The sequence below is a fragment of the Pogona vitticeps genome, chromosome 1 (assembly GCF_051106095.1).
Source record: "Pogona vitticeps strain Pit_001003342236 chromosome 1, PviZW2.1, whole genome shotgun sequence".
Lineage (NCBI taxonomy): Eukaryota > Metazoa > Chordata > Lepidosauria > Squamata > Agamidae > Pogona > Pogona vitticeps.
This window is the reverse complement of record NC_135783.1, coordinates 157,498,267-157,521,027: the sequence shown is the minus strand read 5'-3', so window position 1 is coordinate 157,521,027 and position 22,761 is coordinate 157,498,267. Positions and strand designations below refer to the sequence as shown.

The 22,761-nt window shown below is 39.5% G+C and overlaps 1 long non-coding RNA gene across 1 annotated transcript; it reads right to left on the bottom strand.

Moving 5' to 3' along the window:
- Nucleotides 1–1,287: 1,287 nt before the first annotated feature.
- On the bottom strand, nucleotides 1,288–21,568 carry LOC144583494 (uncharacterized). The gene is made up of 3 exons (XR_013537288.1): nucleotides 20,840–21,568; nucleotides 11,366–15,640; nucleotides 1,288–8,252 (listed from the first exon to the last, which is right to left on the bottom strand). It is a non-coding gene; the product is annotated as an uncharacterized LOC144583494 (long non-coding RNA).
- Between the last annotated feature and the right edge of the window lie 1,193 nt (nucleotides 21,569–22,761).

The following is a 22,761-nucleotide window of genomic DNA, read 5'->3' as shown; positions in this document are numbered from 1 at the left end:
ATCCTACTGTGCCAAGTCCCTGCACTGTCTGCTGTGTAGCTAGAAATTTTTAGCCAAAATTTCACAGTCCGCCAAGGATCTGTTCTATGCATACAGCCTTTAGTTGCCCCATTGGTTCAAAGATTTTTGAAATGCAAAACAAAACATTTCTTGACCAGTGCAAAAGCATACAAGCTTGTAACATAGCCTTAAAAAGGACCCAAGGCAGCTTACGATATTTAAAAGCTAAAACTGTAAGTATAGAAATATTATAAAATAATTAAACAAGTATTATATTGAAAATGGTTAATAAAATGTGGGGTTAAATAGGTTGACGATCACGTAAGCCACCTCGTGCTCTGCGAAGGAGAGGCTGGAATTAAATGTAACAGTTAAGATAAAACGAATGCATAATAAAATGTAACATGTCTGTCATGGAGAACACAAGTCTCTGAAATGGCTAGAATCTGGCATCAGGCTTGCTCTCCTATGAGAGAGCTACTGTATGAACCGAGAGAACGCTGAGAAGTTGAAGTGAGGGCCTGCTAAACTAACCTTGGAAGAAGGATTAACTTGCATTCTTGAAGGCTCTCAGAAGTTTTGCCAGAAAGGAGCTGGTTGGCAAAATGATTCTTAAAGCATCTTTCAGCTAAATTAGAGATGTGAGGGCGACATTTAGAATGAAAGGGATCTCATGTGGTTTTGAAACCCTCCCCTGAAATGATGGCATAAAAGATAATTAATGCTTAGATTTAACCTCATCCATAAATTCCTTTCTCTTATCTTCAGGGGCAGTGTGATATTCAGGGAAGCATTTGAGGGAACCACCCTGAAAACAGTGAGAATATTCCTACAGCATTTTAGAAGGACAAGAAAACATTTTGTACTGAGTTTGAGAAAAGGCCTCTCAGAGAATAAAAAAGGCTTCCAGTAAATTTCCAGCTGTGGAAAATTTTGTCAGAACCATCAAGTTTGGACATAAATGTGATTTCACATACTTATTAATAGGCACTGGCTTTGGCAGCTATGGCAGATCAACAACCCCTCCAACATTTTGTGCACAAAGGAAGCAGCAGCCAAGATGCAGAGTTTTCCATATGTCTTTCTCTGAGTCCTTCTGATGGCTTTATTTTGGAAGAGACAGTCCTGATGTCTATATATTGTCAGAAATGAATACATAGGAGCATTTTGCACGCCTGCCCTATCTACTCCCTGAACCATGCTACTCCTCATGGCAAGTTCCTTGGCACAGCTGTAACTTTCAGGACGTACAAGGACACTGTTCTTTTCTGCTTATTAGTCAGAGTTTGGGAATATTATATTGTTGTTGATGTTGTTGTTTTAAACATTATAATTAATAGTTTAATTATTACAAAATTAATTAATTAGTTAGTTAGTTAAGTAGCTATTAATGCATTGATCAAGCCATGAAATCAATGGTTTCCAACCTTGGGTCCCCAGATGATCTTGGACTATTTTGGGAGTTTTAGTTCAAGAACATTTGGGGGCCCAAGGTTGGGACCCACTGCATAAAATCATTAAACTAGAGTGGTCTTTTAGACCAGATGGACGGGGCATAAATTAAATAAATAAATAAATAAATAAATAAATAAATAAATAAATAAATAAATAAATAAATAAATAAATAAATAAATAAATAAATAAATAAATAAATAAAACAATCAAATGCTAAAATAGTATAATTCCTAAAATGTCTATAAATTAATTATAATTGTAAAAACCATTAATCTTTATTCAGAAACAATGGTATTCACATTGAATTATTAAAATAATGAATTTTAAAGGATTACGGGCAAGCCATACATTTTGTAGAAATTGTTTCCAACCTCCAAATTCTTAGTGCTGAATGGAGATTATTAACCATATCAACTTGGTCTTGGAAACAGATCTATAATTCACAGACAAAATAGCATTTATACGATACTACCCAATAGAGATGGATTAGTTGTACTGTATCTTGTTAAACACAAAGCATGCTGTTTTACAACATTGAAAAACAATCAAAGTCCAGCAAGTTTGCAAATGAACAGAAGACCTACCAATATTTGTGATACCTGAAGTAGTTGCATACCCAATCCAACCAACTTGGACAGCTTTAAGAAGGGATTGGGCTGAAAGTCATCAGTAGCCCTTGGTTTCATGAACTTGTCCAAATCCAGTATGCCCACAGTTGCTGGTGTGGTATGCTTTGCAAGATTAAATGGATAGATGCAAGACCAGCTTCTGGTCACATCCTGTCTCAGCCCCAGATTTTTGGGAGAGATTGTACTGGTATTTACTGATGGAAGGATTAGGCTGGCAATAGGGGCATATGTTACCTGGGCTGGGTTAATTATTTAAAACATAGTTGGGTGAAGTGCAACCTCTCAGATATTTCCAGACTGCAGCTCCCCACGTTCCTTATCACTGGCTACACTAGCTGGGGCTGATGGGACATGCAGTCTTGCCATACTTGAGAAGGCTGCACTTTGACCATTCCTGCTTTAAATGAAGTGCTCTTGCACAGTCAGTCTAGATAATCAGGTAGAATTGGAAGACACATTCTCTTGTTTCCCCCTCTTCTTCTTCTTCTTCTTCTTCTTCTTCTTCTTCTTCTTCTTCTTCTTCTTCTTCTTCTTCTTCTTCTTCTTCTTCTTCTTCTTCTTCTTCTTCTTCTTCTCCTTCTCCTTCTTCTTCTTCTTCTTCTTCTTCTTTAAAAATATTGTGGAGGAAACAGGAGTTACATCTTCAGGCTTCAATTGCTTTTTTAAAATTATTATTTGTTTGTTGGGGGCTCCCTTGTTTGTTTATATATGGGGCCAGTATTTAGTATATTACTTAGGATTTTTTTTGTTTATTTTTTCATATAGTGTTTATCATTAATCACTGTGGCATACAAGACAAACAAACAAACTAACTAACTAACAAATTTAACTACTAGTGGAACTACCTTGAGAGGTACAACAGGTTTGTTTATCCTAGCATAAGGTTTCTTCAGTTTTGCACATTACAAAATAGCCTCCTTTTGCTTTATGATTTGATTTGGAAAGTGAGCACAGGCCTTATTTGTAGGTCTGACTGGTCAGGCACAGCAGTTTTAAAGGAATTTGTCTCTAAAGGGAACTAATTTTATCAGCTCATTGCAAATATTGCATCTTTTACATTTTGCCTCTTGGGTTTAAGAGCATGTGATGAGGCCCACTGGGCTGAAGTCAAGCAAGTTTGGTTCTATCCAGACAATTTCTGGACACAAAATCTCTTACAGGGTCCCTTGTTCACACAAGCTTGAATTCCATGGTGGAAAAAAGCTGAGGCACAAATTCACTAAAGACAGAGGTGAGTTGACAGGCAATAATTCTGTGGTCTTTGTGGGGACAAAGGTTTTAGTTTATTCTTCCTCTCTTCCATCTTAGGGTGGGAAGAAAGACTCAAGCTCACTGAAAGAGCTGATTTTGTAATGCCCTCACTTCAAGCCACTGCAGAAAGGGGACACTATGGGTTTGTTGGGTGAAAACCTGAATATATCGGCTCTGTAGCCTTTCCATGTTTTCAGAACTGAGGCAAATGCATGCCAGAAGCTGGCATAAGGGGAAAGAAAAAGAAACCAACCCTCTTTCCCTCACACCTTGCTAATGCAAAGTAAGGCTTTAGATGGAGACAATGCCTTTATCTTTGGAACTTCCCCAACTTCATTAGCAGGATTGGTCTGTCCAGTAGGTAATCTATGGTGGAGCTGTGAATGCTTGAAGTTAAATGAACACTTTTTAAAGAAAAGAGAGAGAAGAGAGAGAGGAGGAAGGGCTTTCACTGAAAAACATGGAATGATTCTAGAGAGACCATAAACCATTTGATCTTTGTTCTCCAGGTTTATGATGATGTCACCCAGATTCCTTGGAACAGGGCCTTTTAATCTCTGAATCTTCACATCCAGCTATAATTTACTTGATAATGCATTGAAGGACAGTTAATTGATATATAAGTAAAGTCTGGAATGGGAGATGCACTTCAGACGGCTCTTTCTTGTTCTGAAATTCTTTGTCAAATGGGACATTTTTCAAAACCTTGAATGCTACAATCAAGATACATTTTAGGACAACAGACACAAAGGGCACAATTAATTGATTAGCAGCCATTTTAGAGTTTAGAAGATTGTACCATATTTTAATTGAAAGCTACAGCGACTAATGCATCAGTTGAACGCCATATGGTTTCATATCAAATGTAACAGTGTTTGACAGTTTGATTCCCCCCCCCCCACAAGATGTACATAATGGAGAAGATTGTACCATAAAAACATGGCTGATATAAGTACCTTTTTTGTCTTCTGAAAACAACATGGCAAAATTGATCCACATTCGGAATGTGCAAAATTCTTAACACATGAACGGAGGTTCAGAATAAAATAATGTGTTTTCGTCATCTGAAGCAAGAGAATAAGATGTTGCTTTGGAACACACATCTCTAACCCTGAATACTTGAATTCTCTCTCTCTCTCTCTTTCTCTTATGGCACAGCATCCTTTTATGGATCTGCAAGATGATTTGTTAGTATAATGTCATGAGTTGGTTTGTATCCTGATGATTTACACAGGATATGAGGCAAATCAACCTGCATCATAACTAATCAACAGACTGAAGAATAGAAAAAAAAATTACCCAGGAAGATTTCTGTTCAAAGGGTTACTTCAAAAACGGTATGAAAGTTGCAGTTTAACATCCCTAGCATATCGTGGTGTGATATTGTGACACATTTTCACTTAGACCAAAGGAGCAACTGTTAAGGTATACTAAATAGCAGCATCTTGACTATGCTAAAAAGAGTCAGTTTATTATTCTTTTATTAAACTTATTTTCAAACTGCTTTCCTGTCCACCAGGGCTTCCCAAACAGTAATCAACTAAAAAATTTTTAAAGAAATTTTTTTTCAGCCAGGGATAATGATTATCAAAAGCCTTTTCTACATGGGTAAAAGGACCCCTAAAAGGACAATAGAAGTAGCTATAGGTACATTTGGGTTCAGCTCTTTGAGCATCTTACTCCTGTGTCTAGATTGAGCTACATCAGAGTACAGATGGGGAATCCAGGAATGCTTCCCTGCAGAAAAACTTTCCCTGAAGATGGACAAGAGGAAGCAAGAGTGGCCAGGGATGCTGTTCACCATGACACATGAGAGGTCCAGCCGTTATCTTTCATTGATGGAAAGGAACAGTACTGGTGTGTGTTCAGGAGGGGAGTGTCAGTGCTGTACCAAGACAAGAGATGTGCAGGGTTCGTACTGCAAGCTGCTGAAAGCATCAAGGGAGATCTGATACTTGTAACGCAAGTATCCACGTTTTGGGTACTCTTAACTTATGAAGATATGTGCAGAGTAAAATGTTCCCTTGTCTTATGTAGTATGGAGAGGGGGGCAAACATCTCATTAAATTGTACAGTACGAGGTTCCATGATTTTAATACTTGTAGTAAACATATGATGAAGCTATTGTGCTTGAAGAATTTTCAAGATATTTTCAAAATCATTATGAAGAATTGTAATTTTTAATAGCAATGCTTTACAGTCATTTCACCTTCGCAATAACCTGGTTTTTACAGATGGTGTCATAGAAAACGAAAATACATACTTCCCACAAATGATTAAGTATAATGCTTACATTTTAATGACAAATAAATAAATCAATGAAAAGGATGTACCCCCACTCTCTTGGTTTTCCTTTCTCAACAGGATTTTTGAACCATATATTATCTAAATACCCCTTGCAATAAAAACAATTATTTCAAGATTAGAACAGAGTGAGCTTGAATTTGAAAATGCTTTTCAGCCTGTGTCAAAGACAGGATCAAAAATAGTGGTAGTATCAAAAACAGACTGCTTAATGAGGGGGAAAAAGGAAGTGTGAAGGTGAAAAGACAGATTCTGGGTGAGCCTGACAAGGTGAGATTTTATTTTTATCACACTTATTGTGTGAGTGGGAGTTGTGGGGGGGGGACTTGAAATGTTGCTGTAAAATTGGTAAGGAACCTATCTGGGCATCATGATTTATGACTCCCGTAGCCCAGCTCTGCCAAGCCCCATTTGCATTGTATTGCTCCCCACCCACCCACCCACCCCGCCTCCAGCCCGGCTGGCTTCATGGGTACTGTCAGTTTGCTGCAGAAACAGTTAATTGGTTTATGAATGACACAAACCCAACTTGCTTAGTCTTTAAACATCTGTTTTTGGTTTAATTCTCCCCCATCAAATGTTCACTGATGTCTTGAAATGGCAAAAGCTTTCCAAGTTAAACTGTTTTTTGGGACTGTATCAGCAAAAGCTCATGAAATTAAATTTAATCCAGTTATTGTAGGGCACTCAAAATGTCTCTGGGAAGACAGCAGCTACATTTCTCTCTCCCTTTCCCCATGGTAGTCGATGTGAAGCTGACATTGGGCCTAGCACCAGAGATGGGAAAAGGTCCTTTGGCTGGACCATAACTTCCAGAATCCCTGAACCAAAACAGTGAGTAGCCAGGCCAATTGGTAAATTCTGTTGTTGTGCTCAAGGAAATTTCCAAGATCTGCCATACCCTCCCTGCTACCTCTGTTCCTTATTGCTATAACATTTGTCATCTTAGTAAGTACCGACTTTTTAGACTCAGATGCTCCAGCCAACAGCCTCCTTTCAGCCGCGCTCAAGCTTAGCTGTCCTACCTGACCGCCCAACACTCTCACCTGTCTGTCCGTCCCTGTTAACAAGATAGGCAGCTTCTGCCAGCTGCATGATCTTCTCCTTCTTCATGTCTCCTTCTCCAGAATTTATCTTTGCCCTCCAGGCTGCAAGAGCAGTTTGGTTGCAAATATAAAGATGTGGCCGATGAACTTTAACTCAGCTATGAAAAAATCCAGATTTTTATAAACAAAACAAATACTACCTTGCTTTATCTAACCACTGTTTTTTGTCTGTGTGAAATAATAAACTGCTCTTTTTTTAAAAAAAAGACACCAGTGTGCTGTTCTTTTATTTTATACAGTTTGAAGTAACGTACCTTCAATGGACCACGTAATATGTATCCCACAATTGTATAATGACAGCAAATGTGTACATGCAGTTTTCTTTTTATCATTTGTACCTAAAATGTTCATTATCTAACTAGGGCTGGCCTGAAAAATCCCAGCTATTCAGATCCACTTATGCATTTTCCATAGGTAAAATTTAACAACAATAATAACAACAACAACATTCTTAGCACTTCAGAGCTGGAAGGGACTCTATGGATAATTGAGTCCAGCCACTGTCATGGAGGTCCATTGTGCAATCAGACTCCCAACCTCTTCATATAAAATAACCCGTCTTCTGTTTAAATGTGTGCAAGGCATTTTAGTTGATTCAGAAACAACCTGAGTGTGTGTTTTGTGCTGTCAAGTTGGAACCAACTTGTAGCAACCCTAATAAGGTTTTCAAGGTAAGTGGGGTATTTAAGTAATGGTGGTAGCAGTTCTCCTCCAGTGAATTTCAATGGCTGAGCAGGGATTTTAACCCTGTTCTTCAGAGTCCTAGTCCATCACTCTAGGAATGACCTAAGGTAAAGGTTCCCCTTGACAATTTTTGTCCAGTCGTGTTCGACTCTAGGGGGCGGTGCTCATCCCCGTTTCCAAGCCATAGAGCCAGCGTTTTGTCAGAAGACAATCTTTCATGGTCACATGGCCAGTGCGACTTAGACACGGAGCACTGTTACATTCCCAGTGAGGTGGTCCCTATTAATCTACCCGCATTTGCATGCTTTCGAACCGCTAGGTTGGCAGGAGCTGGGACAAGCGATGGGCCGTCACGTGGATTCGATCTTACAGCTGAAGATCTACAGACCTTACAGCACAGAGGCTTCTGAGGTTTAACCTGCAGCGCCACCACGTCCCTTTAGGAATGACCTAGACCAGTTTGGGATTCATTTGTTGGGGGATTGTGAATTAGACTGGTCTAGGAATGACCGAGACCAGTCTAATTCACAATCCCCCCCCCCAAATGAATCACAAACCAACTAATAATGATGTACTTCCAGTTTGGTTTACTAAACCCCTCTTTAACCTTGGCAACCATGAACCGAAATCCAGATCATTTTGGTCAAATGGCTGTGCTTTCTCAAGTTCGTATCCCACTTTTAGAGTCCCTGTGGGTCATTTGGATTGATTGGATTGAATGACAGTCTTCTTCTTTTTCATTGTTGTTGTTGTCATCGTTGTCATCATCATGTCTTCACTTGATTTCTGCACACCAGGCAGGTTTAAAATTCCAAGAGGTATGCTGGAACAAAAGGAAATGATTTTGAGAATCTGGATGCCTTGGGGATTCTATTTGGGAAATGAAAATCAAAGCTTTCCTTATAAAGTTAGGAAATATTTCCTTTTAATATCCCCCTCCCATTTGGTGAGCTTCTCTCTAGTTTAAAAAACAGTAGTTCGTTTGGAAGGGAAAGAGGAGGCCAAGATGTGGCTTTGTGAAAACGAAACAAAAGAGTGGGAGGACGTTTGAAGAGAAATCTCCTTAACCAGCTCATTTGCAACTCAACAAAACTGAACGGTAGGAGGAAAACCCTTAGCAGACTTGTAGAGCACAGCAATAGCCTTTATGCTTGGAAATTTATGGGCCATGGACAGTTTATAAGAAACGATGTAGTTCGTAGAGAGCCAAACTGATGGAACACATGGGAGCATTCTGCACAGGAAGTGGAGTTTTGGAATAATACTTACTTTGATAGAGTTGTTTTGTTAGCTAAGTAAAACAGTAGGGAAGCCAATGGCCACTTAGGCTTCAAACATAAATATATATTTATAAGTCACCCAGCTGCTTAATTGAGATCCCTAATGTTTTCACAAAGTATATCTTATCCAAAAAAACAATAACAGCCGACAACAGCCTCCACTGCTGCCAAGGCCTGCTCCAGGCTGAAGTTCGATTAATCAGTCAGCAGTAGTTAGGAAGTAATGGAAAGCTACTTAGCGCCACATTCAGATGAGAGTATGGAGTTCCGTCATCCATTTCACTATGGAGGCTGTTGGGGAAGGGAAATCCAGTAAGTACTGGCAACATTTGGCCGAAAATATGAAGTGCCAATTAATATAGTAGATCAAATTACAAGTTGATGCTACAAGGATGATGGTACCCTCCTGTTTTACCCCATTTTGTTTGTTTGTTTTTAATTGGGATTATAGGAAACAACTAGAATCAACCAAGCCTGAGAGCTCAAATGACCTTAAAAGGCCTCTGCTAGTGCCAGGATGGGTCAACGGCTGCTTTCCTTTCTACTTTCTTTTATGGAGTAAAACTGGAACACAGGAAGCTGCCTGCCTGGAACAATTGGTCCTCTTTCCTCTTATGGTCAACTCTGACCACCACCACCACTAGGACTTCAGATTCTTTTGTAGCCTTGTCTGGAGATGTCTAGTATCCATTGCTTCTCTCTCATCCAATTACTAATTCCTCCTGATTCTACTTAGTTTCTGAAGTCAGATGAAATCAGTATGTTCATGTTGGTATGGTGGTGTGGTACATTCCAGAGGTTTTGTCTGCTTTCAGCTGCATCTTGGAGGCAGAGGCAGAAGGACGTTGCAGGATGAGAGGGTGGGCTCTGTATGGCCATTTGGATCCAGGGTGCTTGGTTTTTGTTTTTGTTTTTGCAAGTCAGCTATTTTGTCAATGAATTTATTTTCTGTTCAAAGAAAAATGATCACCCAAGTCTTAAGTTAAATGGTTTAGGAGGAACTCAAAGCAGATTGTGCCCTGAGACACAGCACCGTTGTAGGTTTCTTGCTGAACTATGAGCCATTCTCCGCACAGCACAAAAGGTCTAATGCCGAGCTCATTTGCTTGCTGCTCAGGATTACTACATCCTGGTAAATACATATCACAGGATTAATTAGATTAAAAAAACTCAAGTAGCAAAATTAAGAGTCAAAAATGAACAAAACCAACGGGGTAAAATCCCCATTGGCTAAATGATGACTGTGATTTTTTGGGGGGGGATGCAGATTTTTAAAAAGTGAAACATTGAATGAAATATCCATCCTTGGTTCATGAATGAAAAGTATTCTGTTTATAGCAACTCTGCTTTCCTTGAACTTAGTCCAGAAACAGTTGTAGGCATACACAGAGTGGGAGAAATGCATTCTAATTTTGGGATTAAGCTTTGGGTAAAAAGGAGTGTCTGTTGTGTTATACAGGAAAAGTATTAAATCTGTGAATAGGAGAAAGAACCATATAACGCTTTGCCTTCTGTCTTATTTTCCTGTTGGGCTGGAAGGTTTGTCTCCTTCCTGTTTTCTTGTTTCGATTCAGCATATTTCTTGTTTCGCTAGAAACAAGCTTTAATTTAATTCTAAATAAAATTATAGCTTTAATTTAATTCTAAATAAAATTATGAAAGGTTTCTTCTTTTTTTTTTAACTTTTGAGAAATAGAAAAGGTACATATTGGCATCTATTCCAGATCTCTGCTTTGTTTACAAAGGAGGGAAGATACAGTTTCCCTGAATGGTTCCAAGCCTTCTCACATGGAGGTTAAACAGGAGGCGGCTCATTAAATTTGAGCAGAGAACTGGAAAATGAGATTTCACACTCCTGGGATGGAGGAGCTGGCATGTTTGGGGTTTCACAAAATCTTTTAAAGATATTTGGCAAGTTACATGCATGGTTCATGAAATATTGTGGAGTAAGTGAAAATATTACTCTCCAACTACAGTTAATTGGGTTTATCTACTCCATCAAAGGGTAGATTTCATGATAGGAAGTTCACAGGTTTTCAATTAGGCAAACGTCCTTAATCAGTAATGATGTTGCTGCCAAAGTATCCACTGTTTGGAGAAAGAGATGGTGGAAGACACCTCTTCCAAACCCTTATTTTAGTAGGATTGAGGGCCTATACTCAGCAATTTCTGTAAAATGGGAGAAAATAGAACTGAATCTTCTTAGATAATCAGAGAGGGTTTTTCCCACATTATACCCACTCAACAAAAATGGAACTCATTTCCCTTTTTCATTTTGTTTTGAACCAGTCTTTCATTTGCATTGACTAAACAGACGTAGTCTCCAGAAAAATCCAAATTTAAGACATAGATGGACAGAAGACCTCTTAACTTCAGGTCTAGGGGCCAGAAATGTCCATCCTGGGGTCTCCATTTGGCCCTCAGATCAAGAGTTTTAAGCTAACATATGCTGGGGTTAGGGGGTTGGCCACTCCCTTTTGCCATTGTTTCTAGCCACCATAGGAATGCGGCTCCCAATAACCTCTCTGAAATTGAACTTGGCCCTTGAGGTGAAAGAAGTTGCCCACCCTTGGTTGGATTTAGGCATAAATTATTACGCGTTATTATGCATTAGACTGTGACCTTACACAACTTTTGCTCTAAAGAATCCCCCTACCTCCTCTTTTTGCTTTCCCCTCCCTCTTCTTGAAGAAAACAATTCCAAAGGAAGCAGAGATGAGGAAGATATATGGCTGGAACCGAAATGCCACAAGGCTTTTTTACAGGAAAGGCTGATGAGCAGAAGTCTGTAGGAAAGAATTTCAATTCCGGCTCAATATATCTTGTCTTGAAAAAGCAACCCAGAGTTTGAATTCCAAAATAATATTTTCCACGTCACAGATACAAAATAACACGAATCTCTTGGGCTTTAAAGGAAGTGGAGGAGTTGGACAAATCAGTTTCCTTCCATCCCTAAAATCAGCAAGAGAGAAAAGAGGTGCATGCTATGAATTACATAGTGTGCTTTCCTCTCCTTCTTTTGAAGCAGGGCCAGTCCTACTACTAGGCAAAATAGGTGGCAGCCTCAGGCAGCAGGTAATGAGTTTGATGAATGGAAATGTGTAGTTATTGAATGTATTGTTATCTTCGGGGGGGGGGGGTTGGGGAGAGCTGCTTATGAGATTTTCCTTCAGGTGTAAAAATAACTGCTTTGGCTTCTGAAGGATGTATTTTGACTTGGGTGGGTGGGGCAACCATCTACTGCTCTATCTCAGGCATCAGTATGTCTTGGGATGCAGTAGAGTCTAGGAAGCATTTGTTTGTCTCCGTGTTAGACAAAATTTCTAACAATCCTGTTAGTTTAAAAACTTTATTTTTCCCCAGGGCAAAAATATGAAAATTTGTAAGCTTTGTAAAACTGTATGATCTTGATGCAGGAAAAAGTGCTCAGTGCTATGTTGTTATATTATATCATGTACAGTCATGTGAAAAAGGAAGTACGCACACTTTGAATTTTGTGGTTGTCTGCATCAGGCCATAATCAAATAATTTGGTCCTTAACAGGTCTGAAAATTAGGTAAATATGACCTCAGATGAACAACAACATACAACATATTTCACCATGTCATGATTTATATAACAAAAATGAAGCCAACATGGAGATGTCATGTATGAAAAACAAAGTACACTTTATGATTCAGTAGCTTGTAGAATTACCTTTAGCAGCAATAACTTGAAGTAATCATTTTCTATATGACTTTTTCAGTCTCTCACATTGTTGTGGAGGAATTTTGGCTCGCTCTTCTTTACAATGTTGCTTCAGTGCATTGAGGTTTGCAGGTATTTGTTTATACACAACTCTCGTAAAGTCCCACCACAGTATTGCAATCAGGTTGACATCTGGACTTTGACTGGGGCATTGGGACACCTTGATTCTTTTCTTTTTCAGTGTTATAGTGTAGATTTGCTGGTGTGCTTGGGATCATTGTCCCGTTGCATGACCCAATTCTGGCCAAGCTTTAGCTGTTGGACAGATGGCCTCATATCTGCCTCTAGAATACTTTGGTATATAGAGGAGTTCATGGCTGACTCAAAGACTGCCAAGTGCCCAGGTCCTGTGGCTGCAAAACAAGCCCAAATCATCACCCCTTAACCACTGTGCTTGGTAGTTGGTATGAGGTGTTTGTGCTGATACACTGTGTTTGGTTTTCGCCAAATATCGTGCTGTACATTATGACCAAAGATCTCCACTTTGGTCTCATCTGTCTCTATAATAATAATGCAATCTTAGAATTGCAGAACTGGAAGGGACCTTATGGAACATCAAATCTAGCCCATGTCAAGAGGCACAACAGGGAACTGAACTCCCAGCTTCTGACCCCACAACCAGATACCTAAACCACTAGCTACTCAGCAGCTACCCATTATCCCACGAACATATTAAAGGGAAAACTGATTATCCAAAGGCTATTTTTAAAACTGGCCAATTACATGCCATAAATTGCTAGAACACAGACTATTCCTAATGATCAGTGATCAAAGATAATGAAGTATGTCACTTGCCCACCCTAGTACATGGAACATACAGAAAAATATCTGGGAGTATCCTAATAACTGGCTGGGGAAAACAGGGGGGATTGCCACCTTTCTGGCCTCCAAGAGGTGGGCTTGGAGAGGTTGATGGACTCAGCTAGAAGCCTCTGTCTGCTAGACACAGATCCTCCACAGGTCAGATTAGATCCCTGAACGAGAGTTTGTCTAGCACTGTCTTAAGTTGTTTTGACTGAGCCGTCATTTTGAACTGAACTGAAAGAAAACCGGGCTGCACATCTTTTCTGGGGCAAAAGGAGCTAGATCTGGAAATGAAGTGCATGGACCCTTTCATGTTGTTAATCATGTTTGTCAATATTGATAAATCATCAGTATTTTGTTAGGGGATCCTTTAGCCCTCTTTTAAGATTTCTATTAATGTTTTCGATCATTCAGTCGAATATGCTTGCTTAAACCCTTTCCTGCCTCCACTCTTCCTTTTAGTTTCTTATACAGAACCTAATCTGAAACAAACAAACAAAAAAGCAAGCAAGCAACCAATAAATGTGGAGGCACTTGTGGAATTTTCTTTTCATGTAGAAAAAAAAACCCAGAATTGTTGGATGATGGCTGTCCTTTCCACAAACTGTCAGCCAGATCAAGAAAGGTGGAGTGTGAGTGCGATAATTCTGATAGAAAGGGCAATCAAATTTCCTCAAATCATCTACCAACCATGAGTCTGAACAGAAGAATAATTGTAGAACCCCTGTAATTGTAGAATTAAAGGCATTCTTTTTGTTGCCAGGATTAAAGCAGAACACATGGGTTTTAATTTGACACTCCCAGGTGGAGGACAAGAGAGTCGTTTTCCCAAGTTCTGTTCCGCACTGGTGTATGTTGAATTCATACTCAGTGATTGCTGATGGGGAAGTCCAACCAGCTAAAGAAAGCTTTTCCCAATTCCTTGGTAATATGGGCACATGGGTAGAGAACATGAGGCAACATTGAATGAAATGAATAAAGCCATACGTTTGTCTCACATCTGCCTGTAGGCCCATATTTTTGTGCCATGCAGGAGAAGAGGACTAGAGATGGGCACGCACCTCTGTTCGGAGGTTTGTGCCAGATCACATGTGTGGCACCACAGGTGCTGGGCATTTCCTTCCCCCCAACTCCCTGGCCATTGACCCACTCAACCAGTCGATGCACAGTCCTCTCCTCCTCTTCACCTGTTTGACCAGTCCCTGGCCAGGAGCGCAGAGTTGCCTGTCCTGCCTCCTTCTCTAAGTGGCCAATCAGCCAAGGAAGAGGGGCAGGGATGCCCATGCTCTACCAGAGATTGGTTGATCAGCTGAAGAAGAGGAGCGTGCACTGGCTGGTGAGTGGGGGATCCAGCCAGGGAGGTGAGTGGAGGGAACCCATCTCTAAACAAACTGCTTCAGGCTGTCTCTGCTCTGACTTCTATTGCATGGCTGTGATCCCAGGGTTCTTTCACTCCAATTCCAAAGTACTTTACACTTGCTTCTCTGCTCTGTACTTTCATTCTGGTTTTGAACAACATTTCTTGGCTGCATTTTACTGACTACTTTGAACTTATCTTTTTTTTATTGATTCTTTACACAAATCATTTATTGCTCATTCAGAAGATCATTAAATTATATCATTAAAATGATATACATAAAATTGTTACATCCAAAGTAGTATCATAGCTACAGATTTCAAAACACTTCACACCAAAGGTATCCACAGATCACTGTTAAGGTTAGGGTTCCCCTTGACAATTTTTGTCCAGTCATATTCGACTCTAGGGTGTGGTGCGCATCCCCGTTTCCAAGCCATAGAGCCAGCGTTTTGTCCGAAGACAATCTTCTGTGGTCACATGGCCAGTGCGACTTAGACACGGAACGCAGTTACCTTCCCACCGAGGTGGTCCCTATTTATCTACCCGCATTTGCATGCTTTCAAACCGCTAGGTTGGCGGGAGCTGGGACAAGTGACGGGAGCTCACTCCGTCGCGTGGATTCGATCTTACGACTGCTGGTCTTCTGACCCTGCAGCACAGGCTTCTGCGGTTTAGCCCGCAGCGCCACCACATCCCGTTTAGTATGTAGATCACTGTACTACATACTAAAACTGCCAGAGTCCCGGAGGCAGTTCGTGTAATTCTGTCAACTCCTGCGACGTCACTGGAACCAGTTGTATTGGCTCTTGCCTTTCCATTGGACTATTTCAGTGATGTGGAGAAGGGGGATTTGCTGGTTGGGTAACAGCCTATCCTACATATTATTTTATCCAGGCTTCGTGCCGTGGAGAGGACACTCCAGCTTCGTGTACACAGCGTCAAAACACTAGACGCTGTTCCAAGTCTTCCATTCAGAGCATGTTACCATAGTCTCTTGAGACTGAAGGATGCCTATAAATACTAAAAAAATACAGACCAATGATAACCCATTTCAAAGTAGTGACCATTTGTTAAAATCTTAAATGTGTGTATGATAGTTCATTTTCATAGGGACTGCCAAATATTTCTCACATTGGTTCAGCTGTTTTTTTTGTTTCCATTTTGTGCATTCATTCTTAAACTGTGTTAATTACTTCCTTTATTGACATTTCTGGGTAAAGTTTGCAGACAATATGAACTATCAGCTCATAATCCAGTACCCCCTGCATGTCGGATACTGTTGATAACCTCTCCACTGACAATAATGGTATCATTTGAATCAACAACTCCCACCTTCTCTAAATACTGTATGTTCTCCAAGTACAAATGGAAAATTAGTGGTTACCATATTTTTGTTCCCTTAGTATGTCTGTGTCGTCTTACTGTCAACATTCACAGTAGATTTTTTTTTTTTTGCCAATGTAAGCTGCCAGTTATATGCATATCTCCTGAATTAAGACCTTTGTTTACCAACATCTACATCAGCTTGATGTGTTGGACCTTGTCAGAAGCTTTCTTGTAGGAACTCTATATGATTATTATTCTTGTAGTCAGCAGAGTAATGTACCTGTTCACGTCCAGTTCTCAGAATCTCTTCCCAAGTATTACTAGGCAGAATAATGCTTTTCTTGTTCCAGATTCTCCTTTGAATTCAAACTGCATGTCTACTGCCTTTTTCTTTCTTTCTTTCTTTTTTTTTGCACTCTTGTTCTGCATCATTTTAAAGTAAACCTTAAGCAAATGGCTCATTAAGCTTATAATTCTGTAGTCACTACAAGCTTTGTGGGTAATGCAATAAGGGTCAGTCTCAGCCAGATTTCATGAATGATTTCTAGTCTGTAAATCTGATTGAAAACATTCACTAAAACAGCTAAGTCATCATTTTCTATTAGCTTTTATACTTTGGTGAATATACTACCCAGCCTGGGAGATTTGCCATTTTTTCTTAACTGTATTGCATAACATATTTATATTTTTGTATTTCTAGTCTAATATCAACATGTAGTACAGTAAATTCTGCTGGTGTATTCTCTTCAAACAACTTTTTAATGCACTAGCTGCAGTATATGATTTTACTCTTGACACCAAGTATCAAAGGAATATTGCTATTTCTCAGCTACAGTCACTAATTTTTTTTGGGGGGGGGATATCTCTGGTATCTCCTTGACATCTGTATGCACACTGAAGGGGTCATAGACTTTTTCTAGGTTTGTGTTCCATCTATTGTTTAGACTACAATTTTCTTTGGCTTCCTTGTCGTTGTGTTCATGTGTAATTCTCTGTATTTGATGTCACCTTTATGACTAGGGCCAAATCCTGTCAACATTTTCTGCACCTGTTAGGGCAATCATGCAGCAATGTTTTCTCTCTGGCAGCCACACGTATAACCATGTGATGGGTTATATAATCATTTGTGTGCCTGATACTCTAACAGCAGTGCAAGATCAGGCATTTCATAGGGAGCCTGCTAGAGGAGCAAAATCTTACATGATTCCTCTTAGGTGACTGTGCGAGAGCACAAGATTTTGGCTGAAAATCTTAAATATATGCACAAGGTCATTGTAAACATCAATTTAATTAGAACTCTGTTGGATACAGTGTTTGAGATTATACAGCAGACAAGACATTAGGAGGAGACTCACAGTTTTTAGCTTGCATAGCATGTGAAAATATACACTTATTAAATCATGCCAACAAAGAGAAACACACCCTGCCAAGAAATACACCCCCACGAAAGATGGCCATATTAACAAAAACTAATAATCTGAATAGGGCTTATCAGAAAGTACTGTATTAAACACTGTAGTAATGGCTAATTTGATGCTAGTCTAATGTAGGTAAATTTTAGGAAAGAATTAATGTTGTATAGCTGTACCTATGAATTAAGCATGGAAATGGTTTACAAATAATGTTAAAAAAACAAATTTCTGCTATGAATTGTGGCTGCTGAGCTAAGGGGTTAGATCCTACCCTCTGCGGACTGAAGAGTCTCCATTTCCCATCCGGAGGCTTTTCACAGAAGAATGTCAGAGGTAGCAACCTATGATGATTGTATTCTAAGGTCCCTTTTGTTCCCCCAAAATCTGTTCCAGGGCACTGGGAGACGCTCTGGGTCTGCGTGAAAGGAAACTCTGGAGGGAGAGAAAATTAGGGAACATTGGCTTCCCTGTCCTCTCACTAGCTTGAGCATCTTGGGAGGGGCTTTGTTCAGGGGAGAGTCTGCCTGAGGGTGGGGATTAACACTGGTGCCCACTCAACAAATGTGGAAATAAGTAAGCTTATGGACTCATAGACAATAGTCACCAAGAGAAATTACTCGCAACTTCATAGTTCTGTTCCTGCCATGTATAAACCTGCCAGTCATATAGTCTCACTCCAATGTCTGAGGAAGTGGACTTGATGCACAAAAGCTCACTTAAAATGTAACAGCTGGTTTTCAAGGTGCCACAAGGTTTTTGTCATTCATCTTTTCTTTTCTTTTTGTTTCTTTATCTTCTTTTTATCTGACAGTAATGTACTGTATAAGGCTTCATGCTGAAATCAATTAGATTCTATTTAATGGATGTTTCTAATTTTTAGAGTCACACTTGAGAAGTGTGTATATTGTTTCACTTAACACTTTCTTTTTAGCTCAGATGTGTTTTATATATGTGTTAATCAAAATCGGCATGAGAGAAAAGAGGGAACCTACCAAGGGTACGCGGCATTGGCAAGAGATGCAAGCATCCACAATTCTTTGTATCAATTTCAATTTCAATCATAGGAGTTCACAGTATGAATAAAATATAGTATATGCCTTCCTCATGCAGCACGGGAAGCAAGATTTGAATGTCTCTAGTTCTGATTACATTTTATATATGCGTTCAATATGATGGTCTCTGGCCCTTAAGATCATATTTATCCGGAAAAAAAATATGGGGGGGGGAAACCATCTGCTTTTTAAACTACAGTTCCCACCGCACCCAAAGCAGGATGATAATGATGTGCTGTCAAGTCTGTTCTGATGGATGGTTACCTTTTTCAGGGTTTTCTGGCTATAGGGTACGCAAAAATAGTTCCCTGTTCCCTTCTTCTGGGGGCATGCTGGGACTGTGCAGCTTGCCCAGGGTCACACAGGCTGGCTCTTCTGGGAATTGAACTCTCAACCTCTGCCTTTGCAGCCAGATACGTAACTCACTGAGCTGTCCAGGCAGAATAACCAATGAAAAAGGTAAAAAAAAAAAATTCCCCATCTCTCCTGATTTGTGACATCCATGTCCTCTGCTGAGCTGGGTGCTGCATGGCTCCCTCCGTCCCCACTCCGTCCTTTGCAGAACAACCCTATCAAGAAGGTCAGCCTGAGAGACAGATGGCACCAAGGTCGCCCAGTCAGCTCCACTGCTCATCGGAGACGCCAATGTGGATCATAATCCCAAACCCTAACCACTGCACACTGGCACAAAATATTGATTAATGGCCTAGGTGGAGCCAAAATTTTATTCTTGTCCTTAACTCTTTTGACACTGTTTTGAGATATGGTTTCATACCACTGTGTAAATACCATTTTCTGGATGAAGGCATAGTCTTAAAATGACTAATACTATACATGCTCACAGAAACACACACAGCATTTTCCTCTATTGTTCACTCTCACCCGAGGTCATTGTAGAATCTCAATTTTTGATACTCTGATAATGCTCTTATAATGTACACTTTCTGCGTGCAATGTGAACGTAACATGCTTACTTTCATCCTTGCAGTTCTGAACCACAGGAATTCTTGCATTTCACTTGAATGTAATGGCAAGACCAAACTCAACATGATCCTCTTCCCTGCCCCATTCACATATGCAAGGCTTTTACTTTATCAATAGAAGGAACCACACCAGAGATAAGAGAATTCCTTCCATGACTGCCCACAGAGAAGAAAAATCTCCCTACTATTTTTAAAAAAACTACAACTAACCCATGCTGTCAGAAGGATTTGAGGAATTGTTGTCAAAAATCATCCCCCCCCCCTTCCCCTCCTTTCTTCCGTACTTTAATCAATCTCTTGGGTGCAGTGAAGGATGTCTCTGTTGAGGCAGGAAAAATATATTTCCTATAGGAAAAATATCTATTTCTTCATTTATTTACAAGACTTTTTAGCTGCACCATTACCAGTGGTCTCTGCATTTTATTGCTCTGGGTTAGTCAGGTGAATCCTTACAAACCCCTCATGGGTGTTTCAGTATCTTGCCCTTCATAAGGCTACTCCTAATGTCCTATGAGGCTAGCATTGTTCTTTTGTTACATCCCATCAAGTCAAAACCATCTTATAGTGACCCTAATGTGCCTTTCAAGATGTATGAAATATTTAAGGAGCGGTTTTGCCAGTTCCATACTATCAGTCAGTTACCATGGCTGGGCAGGGATTTGAACCCAGGCCTCATGAGACCTAGTCCACCACTCTGTCCACTACACCAGTGGTCCCCAACCTTGGGCCTCCAGATGTTCTTGGACTACAACTCCCAGAAGCCTTCACCACCACCTCTGCTGGGCAGGATTTCTGGGAGATGAAGTCCAAGAACATCTGGAGGCCCAAGGTTGGGGACCACTGCACTACACCGCAATGGGCTTCACCAGCATTACAGTAATAAAATCATAGCTGTTCCAAGTACTGTATCCCGTGTGACATGCAACAGTTTTTGTACTCCTTTTTGGGAAACGGCTAATTGCAATTCCCCAGCACATGAATGTCCAGTGAAAGAAACACATGCTTGAATTGCCACACGTGTGACAATGTAGTTTGTACACTTTTTCCTACCCAACAGCACTATTTGTGCAAATCATTTGTCACATTTGTAGTGGCTTTTAGAAGTAAAGCAGCCAAGCAGATCTGTTTGATCAAATCTTTCCCACTCATTATGTATAATGGAACCTACATTAAAGCTTTTAACCATTACATACACCACTGAGTTAAAACTATAGTTAACTTAGGTGATGGATTACAACTGAGAATGTTAATGTTATTGAAAGGAACACTTTTAATGTATGTTGCTGTAATATAAACAAGGTCATCAAAATTAAATGGGATGTCAATGACCTACGAAGATCATAAAGTAAATAAAAGTTCTTAAAATAAGCATGTAACCTGAATACTCCTGGGATTGTCGCATATCAAAGACATTTGTTTATATGAAGTAAAGAGTAAATTACTTACCGGTAATGTTGTTTGTCATAAGTCCATGTCTAGGCTCATCAGACTACAGAAATCCATCACGATGAACAATGGTATGTCTATTCTTTAGAAAAGGGAGGTATGGAGAATAAGAATCTGACTTACTAAATCCAAAAGTATGTTGTATGACTATGTGCTGGAGGCCTATTTACTTCAGTGTCAAGTCCAAACAATAGCCATTCAGTTCCATTAGAAAACAATCAATGAGGAAACTTAATTATTTCCAAGAATACACCAGATATATTTACCTGGTCAAACAATGTTGATGACCAATTTATCAGCTATACATTCTTACTAAGGCTACTCTAACATTTCACTCTGATTTCTCATTTTTAAAGAGAATTCAGAGAAATAAACAGATGGCTTGTATAGATTTATTTACTTTGGCCATTTTCATGACCAGTGGCTGAACATGTTTGTAATGGAGAAAGGACAGATACAACAACACGATTATATCCTTGGGGTTCACCGTGTTTTCAGTTTTTAATTTCTGTTGCACCCTCGCTGGATACTTTTAAGAACCAACTAAAAATGTGGATGTATAGGCACAATAACAATTAATTAATTGTTATAAATTTTTCTGGAACTTGTTATGTTTTATGTTGTAAGCCGCCTAGAGTGGTCGAAATGACTAGATAGGCGGGGTATAAATATAATAATAATAATAATAATAATAATAATAATAATAATAATAATAATAATAATAATAATAATAATAATAATTTTAAAATAAATATTAAGGTAATATACATGGAAAAAGTTCAACCTTCTAAAGCACTGTTTAGATATTGAATTATCTATCCACACTGTATAGCCTTGCTCTACAGAAGACATATGAATACTATGATTTTTTTAAAAAATGTTTTTGCTTTGATCTTTAAGCGATTTTGTGGGATGTTTTCAAAGGTGCTTCACTAGCTTCTTTGGTACCCAGCTTCCAGTACAAACTGCAGACTTGATATTGGAATCTGAAGAGATAAATAAATGTATTCCAAACTCATTTCCCCCCCTAAAAAAACAAGTAAACAGAGATGAAAGTTGTTGGAGGTAGAATCAGCTTCTAGGAGTGTGTTTTTTATATTACTTGTAGACCAAGTCTTGTACACTGATTGCAGCAATAGTTTCCTCTATGAAGAACAAGTATTAGACCTCTTAAACCATAACAGCAAAGGTAAAAAAGATTTTTTTTAAAGGTGGGCTGATTTTATTTGAAGTTGTATGGATCCTGTCTTTGATGAAACATGATGGAAAGCTAACTCGGGGCAGGATGAAATGCATGCTTCAGTGCAAAATGGCTCTATTCTCTTGTGATTCCTGATTAAGTTATGTCTAGTTAACATATGTGTTTTTCTTCCTGAATATTTATGCATCCACTCCCCCCAAAAAGTGTGTTTCCTTGGGAAACTTGCTCCATTATTTTATATTGTTTGTGATATGGTCCATGTGCTTATGTGTTATAAATGCAAAAGAAGTGGGGTAAATGTAAGTTAAAAAAATATGAGGGGGGCACTCAGAGGTCACCCACGGAGGTGATGAAATTGACCCATGGGAAGAAGCGGCATTTAATCTCCCTTCGCTGATAGGTTAAGTGTATCTTAGAGTTGGACAAGGAGCCAGCCACAAAGGGAGGTTTTCTCTTCAAGATAAATTTGTTCCCTTCCTTCATGAGTCCATTCCCTTGGCTACCTGATTTCTTTATGACATCTTGGCAGCCACTTCAGTTTGTGTCTTACTGTGAGACCGTCAGCACCACACTCCTAGCACTGCAGAAAAAATAAACCCATCCCAACCAAGTAAAACACTTGGAAAAACATTGTCATGAATTGTGGTTCACTTGAAAGTTATGTATAAAACCTTCTTTAAAAAATGTGGCAGGGGAGGCAAGCCATGTGGAGACAGGCACT